Source organism: Pinus tabuliformis, chromosome 6 (genome assembly GCF_031772625.1).
Source record: "Pinus tabuliformis cultivar Carrire ecotype Pingquan chromosome 6, CPIR1, whole genome shotgun sequence".
NCBI lineage: Eukaryota > Viridiplantae > Streptophyta > Pinopsida > Pinales > Pinaceae > Pinus > Pinus tabuliformis.
Window position 1 is genome coordinate 1,346,906,593 of NC_142292.1, and position 10,025 is coordinate 1,346,916,617.

At 40.3% G+C, this 10,025-nt stretch overlaps 1 pseudogene; it reads left to right on the forward strand.

Moving 5' to 3' along the window:
• The first annotated feature begins 7,066 nt into the window (after positions 1-7,066).
• LOC149263619 (aquaporin PIP1-2 pseudogene) lies at positions 7,067-9,204 on the forward strand (annotated as a pseudogene).
• Positions 9,205-10,025: the final 821 nt, after the last annotated feature.

The window sequence follows — 10,025 nt, forward strand, 5'->3', positions numbered from 1 at the left end:
GTTTTATCTTGATCTTCAGGGGAAATCTGTATTTGGTTATACCCACTGAAGCCATCAAGAAAAGAAAATAATTTCTTGCCTGCCAAAGTGTCCAATACTTGATCGATGAATGGGAGAGGAAAGTGATCTTTCTGCATTGCCTTATTTAGTTCTCTATAATCCACGCAGATTCTCCACTTCCCATTCTTTTTCGGTACCACCACAAGCGGGGAGACCCACTTACTATCAGAGATAGGGTAGATAAAGTTAACATCTAAAAGTTTTTGGAGCTCAGCTTTTACTACTTCTTTTAGATGAGGATTTAATCTTCTCTGAGGTTGTCTCACAGGTTTTGCATCATTCTCTATGTAGATGTGGTGTGTACACAATTGAGGATCAATTCCTTTCATATCGGGGTAATCCCATGCAAATGCATTTTTATATTTTGTTAAAACATGGATGAGTTTTGTTTCTTGTTCCGGTGTAAGGTTGGCATTAATTTCTAAGGTCTTCCCAGGTTCGATTTCCATGATTTTACTATGTGCAACTAACGTGACAAGGATTGTATGGTCATGCACATCTTTCATAGGTTCCTCCTCTACTTCGTTATCAAATGTTGCTTTTATCATATGACACTGGGTACGAGATGTGAGTTCAGTTTGACTAATAAAATTACTGATGGCATCATCTTCTGTTTTATTTTTGAACTCTAGCGCTTCTTGTATAGTTAATGGAGATCTAATGTTGTCAGTAAGATATGATACAGGGTGCCTATTAGTTTTGACTATTGTGATGCTTGGCTGCGCTGGGGGATATAGTACTAAGTTCTTAATATCTGCCCCCTTAGTTATGATCATGTTTCCTTGTCGACAACCGATGTAGGCATCAGCGGTAGCGAGCCAAGGCCTTCCTAAGATTAATGGATGTCCATCTAGTCGGGTTTTAGGATTTATTATCAGGAAATCAGTTGGGTATTCCCAGGAATCAACTGAGACCATTACATCATGCAATATGCCTTCTGGCCTGACCACAGATCGATCAGCCAATTCCAGCAAAGTTGAAGTAGGTTCTGCAGCTGTAATTCCTAACTTTTGGCAAGTGGAGATGATCAATATATTGATTGCAGCTCCAAGATCAACTAAGGCATTGGTTAAGGTTTGGCCATAAATTTGAACAGTTACTATTGGGTTTCCTGGGTCTTCATACTTAATAGGTGTTTCCTTTCCTGATAATAGGTTGGATAAAGTGCCGACTACTTGAACTCTTGGATTATCTATTACATTCCTTCTTGGTATTTTTATGCACAATTCCTTAATAGTTTTAGCGTATATTGGGATGTCCTGAATGGCCTAAAGGAACGGGATTTTTATGTACAAATTTTGTAATTCTCCCAGAATGTCAAAATTAGGTTGCTGTATAGGTCGAGGTATGACTAAACGTTCTGGGAAAGGGAGAGGATGTAGTTACTTGATTCTGAGTTTGTTGCCTGTTTTCATCCTCTTCTTGTAACAGCTGTTCTCTAGGTGACTGATCTTCAATGTGAACTGTTTTGTTTCCCTCTGTTTGAATGATACGCCAAGATCTTAACTGCAGATCATTGCACTCCCTCAGATCGGGTCCTTCTTCTGGTGTTTCTAGAATTTGGAGTGCTTGGACCGGTCTGTTATTTGGGTTGGGATTGGGCTGGGCTGGGAGTTGGGGTCTGAGATTAGATTGGGGGTTTTGCTGTAAAGCTGGTAGTGTAGGTTGAGGGAAAGGAATGTTTCCTACTGGCTGCTGTGTTGGTCTCTGCCAGTTATTCTGCCAACTTGAACTTTGTGAAGTGGGGGGAGTCCATTGCAGTGGATAAGGGTTGTTTTGCCAGTATGGTGGGGGATAAGGAGGATTTGACCAGCCAGATTGGCTTGTCTGATTTAGCCACGGGTTTGCAGAAGGGTATGACTGTGATGACCAATTTGGGAATGGGGGTTGAAACTGACTTTGCCATGTATTATACTGTTGAGTATTGTATTGCGGATACTGAAAAGAAGAAGCTGGGTCTGAAAACATACCATTTTGTCGCGGCTGCCACTGACGACGCTGGTTAAGTAGATACACTGCTTCTGGTTCTTCTTCCGCTTTCTTATATACCGCTTTCAGTCCAGGTAATGAGGGAAAATTTTCTGTAGAGTGATCCCTTATGCAATTGGCGCATGTCTGAACTGTATTTAGTGGGCATTCCTTATGGCTATGCTTCTTCCTGCATCTGGGGCAAAAAATTCCTAAATTCTGTTCTGCCTCCATTTATTTCTGCTTAGCCTACAAAACATCCAATTGTGTAGTCAGTGTCCCTAGTATATCAGTTTTAAAATTTTCAAGTAAATTCCCAATTTCCACTCGTGTTACTCCTTCTGATGAAATTTTATTTTCCCGTGTAAATCGATCATGTTCTACTGGTTTGATTCATGTACTGCCTCTCGAACTCCTGATACATAAATCTATTATGTCAGCAAAACTTTCCTGATATATATCCTCTTTCCCCATAATGTTTAATGTTTCAATCCATTGTTCTTTCATGCCCCTTATTAATGTTGTTTTCAACACGTTATCAGGCAAGGGCAATGATGCATAAGGGGATCTTTGCAGATTATACTGGAAACGTTCCACATATTCTTCTAATGTTTCATTTGGTCTAGCTATCATCTGAAATATTTCATCTTTCAGTTCTCTAGACCTACAGTAATATTGATATTTCTTTAGGAAAGATTCTTTCATTTGTTTCCAGTTATTTATAACTCCACCACCTAAACCCCTAAACCATCTTAAAGCTACCCCTTTAGAAGTGGAGGGGAACAATTTTAATTTCTGGGGGTCAGTGGTGTAATCATATCCCTTGCATAGCACATCAAATTCAAATAAGAATGCATTGGGGCCTTCTGATGTCAGTCCGTGAAATGTAGGAATGTGTTGAAGGGGGATTGCTTTCATAGGAGCATTTGTTGCGGAATCCACTATGGGGTATTGTAATGTAGAGGTTTGGGTGTTTGGCTGATTTTGAGCCATTGGGTCAAATATATGCCAATAACCTTCTGGAAGATCTAAGAGGGTATGCCTAGGTTGAGGAGGAATATTTTCAACAGGAACAATTTTAATAGCACTTCCTCTATCTGGAATTTTTGTCTGAGCAAATAGGGTGTCTTCAATAATAATTTTTACCACGCTCCCTTTGTCTGGGCTATTTAATGGCTGAATTATCCTAGGAGGAGATCTTGGCTCCCCAATTTCCCCTGTTTCTCCCTCTCCTTCACAAAGATTGCTTAGATTCCCTTCCTGCAGTCGTTCTGGAATAGAATTTTTAATTTCTTGAAAGTCCTGTTCGTCAGTCTGACTATGCACCTCAGCAAAGGCTTCAGATGGTGAGCCTGAGGCCTGAAGGGAACTAGTAGGTTGTTTGGAAGTAACTTTACTGGGTCCTACTGAAGGCTGAGATTCAGCTTTCTTATAGATTTCGTCTATGTATGTCGATCGACCAAGGGTCACCGGTCCCTTAGCTTTTTCTGGTTTCGCTAACGGTTTGGGATTTTTCTCTAGCTTTTTCTGCTTAGTCATGCACTCAAATTTAACTACTAAATTTTAAGCAGATAACGGAAAATCTGCAGGAAAGCGGGCAAAGGAGCAGGGCTTTTACATGCTTCGTACATAGGTTCTTACCTTCCGTTTTCAAAACCCAATTCTTCCCTGGCAGGTTCGTACACTACTCTGAAAAAGACAAATGGCTACACTCCTTCCCCGGCAACGGCGCCAAAATGTAGAGCTATAAAAAGGGTCTCTTTCACCTCTAGTTACCTCACATTAATATGTCAATTCGGGATCGTCTGGTTATTTCAAAGGGTGTCTCAGTCTGAGGCTAGCATTTGCCAGAGTAATGCTTGTAGTACATCTATTTACAACTACGAAAGTAAACTAATGCAAGTCTACAACTTAACTACTTCAAAGGACTAAATCACACCAAGTATTGCATCAGCCAAAGGTTCGGTAGCAATAACCCATCCTTTTCATAACTGATGAGAATAGATCGGAGGTCTGGGAGCCAAATAGCAGATGCTGGGCTCGCTACAGCCTAGGATCGTTCTTAATGATTAGAAATGAAACAGAAGATAAAAGAAATGATAATGAAATGGAACAGCACGTCAGCCAAGGGCTTGGTAGCAATAACACATCCCTTTCATAGCTGACGGGAGCAGATCAGAGGTCTGGGGACCAAGTAGCAGATGCTGGGGTCCTCTACAGCCTAAGTTCGTCCTCAAGAAACAGCAAATTAGCAATCTGGAAATGGAACAGCAAATAGAAATGGAACAGCAAATAAATGGAACAACAAATAAATAGAACAACAAATAAATAGAACAACAAATAAATGGAACAGCAAATAAATAGAACAACAAATAAATGGAACAACAGGTAAATGGAACAGCAGTTCAAGAATAGAATAGTAATCGAAATAAGTAATAACTGAGTTCTTTAAGTTGCAACTCTATTTCATGCCAATCAAAACACCAATCCCTCAATCTCATATGATGGAACAATACTAGAGAAACTTAGAAACACACCATACCTAATCTGCTTCTGTTGAAACACATACGACTGTATCTCATAATAAAGAATAGTCACATTCGATACTCATGTAGAACAGATCTTTCCAGGTGACTTGTTATAATGCAAAACACAATCGTAAAGAATTCTGTAATAAAGTAACAGTGTCCTGTAGGATTAATCAATGCTTGAAGAATTGGTAAACTAACATAGCATCGATATAAAGTTCAAGAACATGAAATGACTCAATCACAACAGAGCATGTAATAAAATATTCTCAAAACACAACAGATTACCAGAGTATGTCTATGAACAAACCACATGGAAACCATGCATAATAATACAAGAGCAAGTGTCCTCCAGGGCTGGGCCCTTAGCCTCCAGGGGTACACCGCTTAAGATAGATCCAGGCTCAAAGATGAAAGAGCGAACAAGTTTGTATTAAAGCATGCAATAAAATTACAGGAACTCAAGTATTCACCAGAACATAAAGATCATAGTCCTGATCTTCCTTAAAAGAAATTACACTCTCAAAAAGATCCTCTCTGAAGCCAACAATGATACCCCCATTTATCGGGAAGATGGCAGAGATATCTAGGTACATAAAATAGATAAAATAGTGATCCCTCGGGATCTCAGATCCTGAGGGATTCGCGGAATCATTAATACTGCGTTACTTCTTTCCTTTTTTGTTTCGTGCTGGTATCTCCGCATCCTTTCTTGGATTGATTCGTTGTGATCTGGTTCGTTTCCGGTCTTCCGTCAAAGGGACAGCAGTTAGCTCATCCTTGTTTTTACTTTTGGAATGGCCACCTCCCGTATTTCCTCCCTCCTGCACATAGAAATGACGACTATCAGTGCTTTTCATTAATATCTCGTGTTTCATTATAAATTCTTATCATTATCTAGATTTCTCATGCAAAAGGCTTTTGAGTTCTGATGAAAAGATACCAAAATCACCGTCGAAACATACCTTCCTTGGTACTCCACAAAAATGTCGAATAAATTGCCCATGAGAACGCTCAATATGACGCCACTTGTCAATCTTATGCTCTTCTTCATTCTTGCACTTGACATTGATATGTAGAAATCGACCATATTCCATCTCAATCTTGACCTCCTCTTTCTTCAGATCTGTGTAGAAAGAAAGGCAAATCCCAAGAACTAAAAACTAATCCCACCCTTACAAACAAAAGTAACATGAATTCTCTAAAGGACATGATTGAATAACTAGAAGATCGACTTTGAATATGTGAGCATCGAAAGTTTCCTTCCTGACAATTTGAGTATTGGTTATGTTTGTTGCATCATCCCTTCCAGTGTGCCCAATATCCCTAACAAATGGATAAGCATGTCACGAGTTTGGATTAGTCGGCACTCACACCACATAAGGCTTTAACACCACAACACCATTGGTGCAACAAACACAATCAGAAACCATAACCATACATGAACCTTAGAGTGACCTTACTTAATCAACTCCTGTAGTGCCTTCAATGATCACATTCATGGTGTCTCGTTTTCCTCTCAATTGATATAGAATTTGAATCGAGTGAGTAGGTGAAAAGCTAGAAGGGGGAATTCAATGCAGAATGGATCTAGAACTACCATAACTCCTCGATAATCACAATGAAATCAATGCACCAAATCCCTCACAAACCCAACATAAACTATATTACAGTACATGTACAAACCAAGCAAGTCGAACTGATTACAATATTGGAATTGTATAATACTAATCATCATCCCTCAATCATGTAGTAGTTCACTTACATCTGCTAAAAAATATATGTAGAAAACTAAAATCGACATTAAAAATACCAAATAATTTCTCATGTACAGACAAACTAATACCTCCAACCCGTCCCTATATATCACGTAGTGACATAATAAAAAATAAGAGGTTTTGAGATTTTTATATTTTCTATTACTTCGAAAAAAAACGTTATTTAAAAAAATTCATCTAAGATGTAAAAAGTTAATAAAAGAAAATAAGAGGTTTTGAGATTTTTATATTTTCTATTACTTCGAAAGAAAACGTTATTTTAAAAAATTCATCTAAGATGTAAAAAGTTAATAAAAGAAAATTAAAAACCGTACTTAATGAAAATACTATCATAGTGTGTTCAATTTCCTTTTCAAAAATAATACAAATATTGTTCGACAATGATAGCCATTCATTTCTACTCGGAATGGGAAAATTGGCCTCGCTAAAATTCATCAATTCATTTCCCTTAACACTTAAAATAGAAAAGAAGCGTTGAAAAATGTTAGGAATAAAAAAGCAGTGAAAAGGCACACTTGTTTTGGTGAAATTTAATTATGATTCCTCAACTCAATTATCAAGAGAAGTCCAGATATTTTTTTTTTGACTTTAACGGTTACTTGTTTTGAAATGCGGCAAAACAGCTACCGCGTACTTGTTACACTGAGTTCATTTGTTCCCCTATATTACTTATCCTCGGGCTTTCTTATTACACAGTGAGAGTTTGCTCATTGTTACAGTAGGTCCATAGTAAAAACTGGACCGCCCTTTGGTGGAGATATTTCGCAGAATTCCTGTTTGAAGGTTCTATGAATTGGCCTTTTGTCTGGACCTCCTTTTACTGATAAAGATACCATCAATTTTCCAGGGAAGAGATTGCTCTGTCCATTTTGTTGTTCTGTCCAGTGATTAGGTCCAGTGCTTGCTCCTCATCCTTCCATTAATCCACCGTCAAGTGAAAAACCAACCACCCTCTGGATGATCTAAAGCAGGAGTGTGCTTAAAAGATCTGCGCCTCTATTTGGAGTTACGATATTGGGTTACTTCTACTGCAAATCCTTGGAGCTCAACCCCGCAACATTGATCTCAGCTTCTGAATACCTCCTACAGATTCTGAACGATACCTCCTATATATTTGTTGCTTGTATTTACACCAGAACAGAGCAGCCATTCGCCATCAAGATAGAACCGAGAATTAGTTCATCAAACTCTGCTGCTGTAACTGGGAAATGCTAATACATCCTTTCCTTCCAACTCACTATATCCAAGTCGTTACAGGAGAGAACATCTTTCTGTTTGGAGGTTCATGGTGAACCCTTCCTGTAAATAGACCAGCTTGGTTTGTTGTCTACTTATCTTCAATAATTCATCCTCTAGCGTATGATTCTGTTGAGAACAGAGCTTACAGAGCTAATGTTGTGGACTGAGATTCTAGAGCATTAATCTTTTCTGAGGTGATTGCTTACCCATGGAGCCTGGTGCTAGTTAGGGAAAATGAGTCAGTAACAGTCTATCAGGGAACCAGTTCAGGAATATCCAAGAGAAGTCCAGATATTAGAGAAAATACTTGGTTTGAATAATATATGTGAGTAGATTTTTTAAAGGTGAATTATAACGTTGCTTAGGTGTAATTTAGGGAGTAGTCTACCTAGGCGGTAGAATGGTCCGTTTTCCAATACCGGTCGGAAAATCGTCTGGCCCCGGCCACCGGGAATGTCTCCGCCCTCCGCCACACTCCCCCTCCCGGAGTTCCGCCACCCTCCTTCTCCGCCACCCTCCCCTGGCAATCCTGACATTCCCTGCCACGGCCTAATAAAAAATCAGATTTGGATCACAGGGAATGGGGCCTGACATCCCCTGACAGACTACTCCGATCGGGGACGAGCTATTGCAGCCGCGGTGTATTGTTCCGGGGAGTTGCAGACGTTAAGCTCGGGGTGAACAAGTATTCCGAGAGGCATCCGCTGGGGACTGTGGCACAGACGATGGAAAAGGATTACAAGGAGCTGGATCCCGCGCCACTGTTCGAACCCGGGGAGTTGGCGTCATGGTCCTTCTGGAGGGCGGGTATTGCAGAGTTCATGGCGACTTTCTTTTTTCTTTACATCATGATCCTAATGGTCATGGGTGTCAAGAGGGCCGACAATGTTTGCACTGGATCTGTTGGAATTCAGGGGATTGCATGGGCCTTTGGGGGAATGATCTTCTATCTCGTCTATTGCACAACCGGTATTTCAGGTCGTCACATTAACCCAGCAGTGACCTTTGGGCTGTTCTTGGCCAGAAAGTTGTCTCTGCCCCGGGCTGTGTTCTACATGATATGTCAGTGCTTGGGAGCCATCTCTGGCGCTGGTGTTGTGAAGGGCTTCATGGAAGGCGAGTACCAAGCGGACGATGGAGGTGCTAACTCTGTGGCTCATGGCTACACCAAGGGAGATGGCTTGGGTGTTGAGATTGTGGGAACCTTCGTTCTGGTCTACACCGTTTTCTCTGCTACCGATGCCAAATGAAGCACCCGAGATTCTCACGTTCCTCTGCTAGCACCACTTCCAATAGGGTTTGTAGTTTTTCTGGTTCACCTTGCCATAATTCCCATCACTGGAACTGGCATCAACCTTGCCCGAAGCTTGGGAGCTGCCATCATCTACAACAAGTCTCATGTTTGGGATGACCATTGGATTTTCTGGGTCGGTCCATTCTTGGGCGCTGGCTTGGCAGCTATTTACCACCAGATGATCATTCATGCCATTCCCTTCAAAACTCGCTCCTAGAAATAGCCCAGCCTAGCCCAGCATATTGGAGAGGGGGCTTAAACTTTAAGGCTGAGAGGTCTGTTAACGCATGTGTATTGTCGTCTGATAAATGGTTTTACAGGATGGATGATATCCATATATTATGTTTTAAGTGTGATTTAGGCCAGCGGAAGCCACTGGCAGATTCTGCTCTCATGGGCTTCAGTGGAGTGTATTATTCCTCTCACTGTAAAATAATGGACACTTTGGTTGTTGCACTCAGTGGGTCTGTCTGTAAATTTCGTCTTTATCTTCTTTTTTAATGGAAGTTATAGCCAGTGTGGTTGAAAAAAAAGTCTAGTTTCTGGAACAGCTAATTCTGCTTTCTGAAACGAGTTTAACGAACAGCAGGCGTGACTTCAGTTAGAATACCATTTTCTTTGGTTTCTTTCATTTATATAACATACATTGTTATTGTTATTATCGTGCCTGAATGATATAGTGTGTTCATTCCTTACCATCTGTGAGTGATTTAATAGTTTTCATCGTTATCATCATCTCTGAATTTTATAAAATCTTCTGTTTCTGTCTTCATTGCATTCTTTCCTGATATATGCAATGCAAAAGAAAAGTAAGGGAGCCATCAATAGCAGGGGCTGTCATCAAATGTCATGCGCAGAAGAGGATTCAGGGTACTCCCAACTTGAGAGAATATTTACAGGATGTACCCACTTTTGGAAATCCTCTTATGCATAACCAGTATTTTCGCCCCATTGAAGGGTTTTTTGTGACTGAGAACGATATGGTAATGGAGGACATTGTTGTGGATATCCAGACAATGTCAAGGGAAACACAAGTACTATATCACAGAGTAGGGCCTCGGTCTGAGATACGTTTTAGCCTTGATGAAGTCCATGCTGCCATTGTTACATGTGGGAGGTTATCACCTGGCGTTAACGCAATCATCAGAGAGCTTGTAA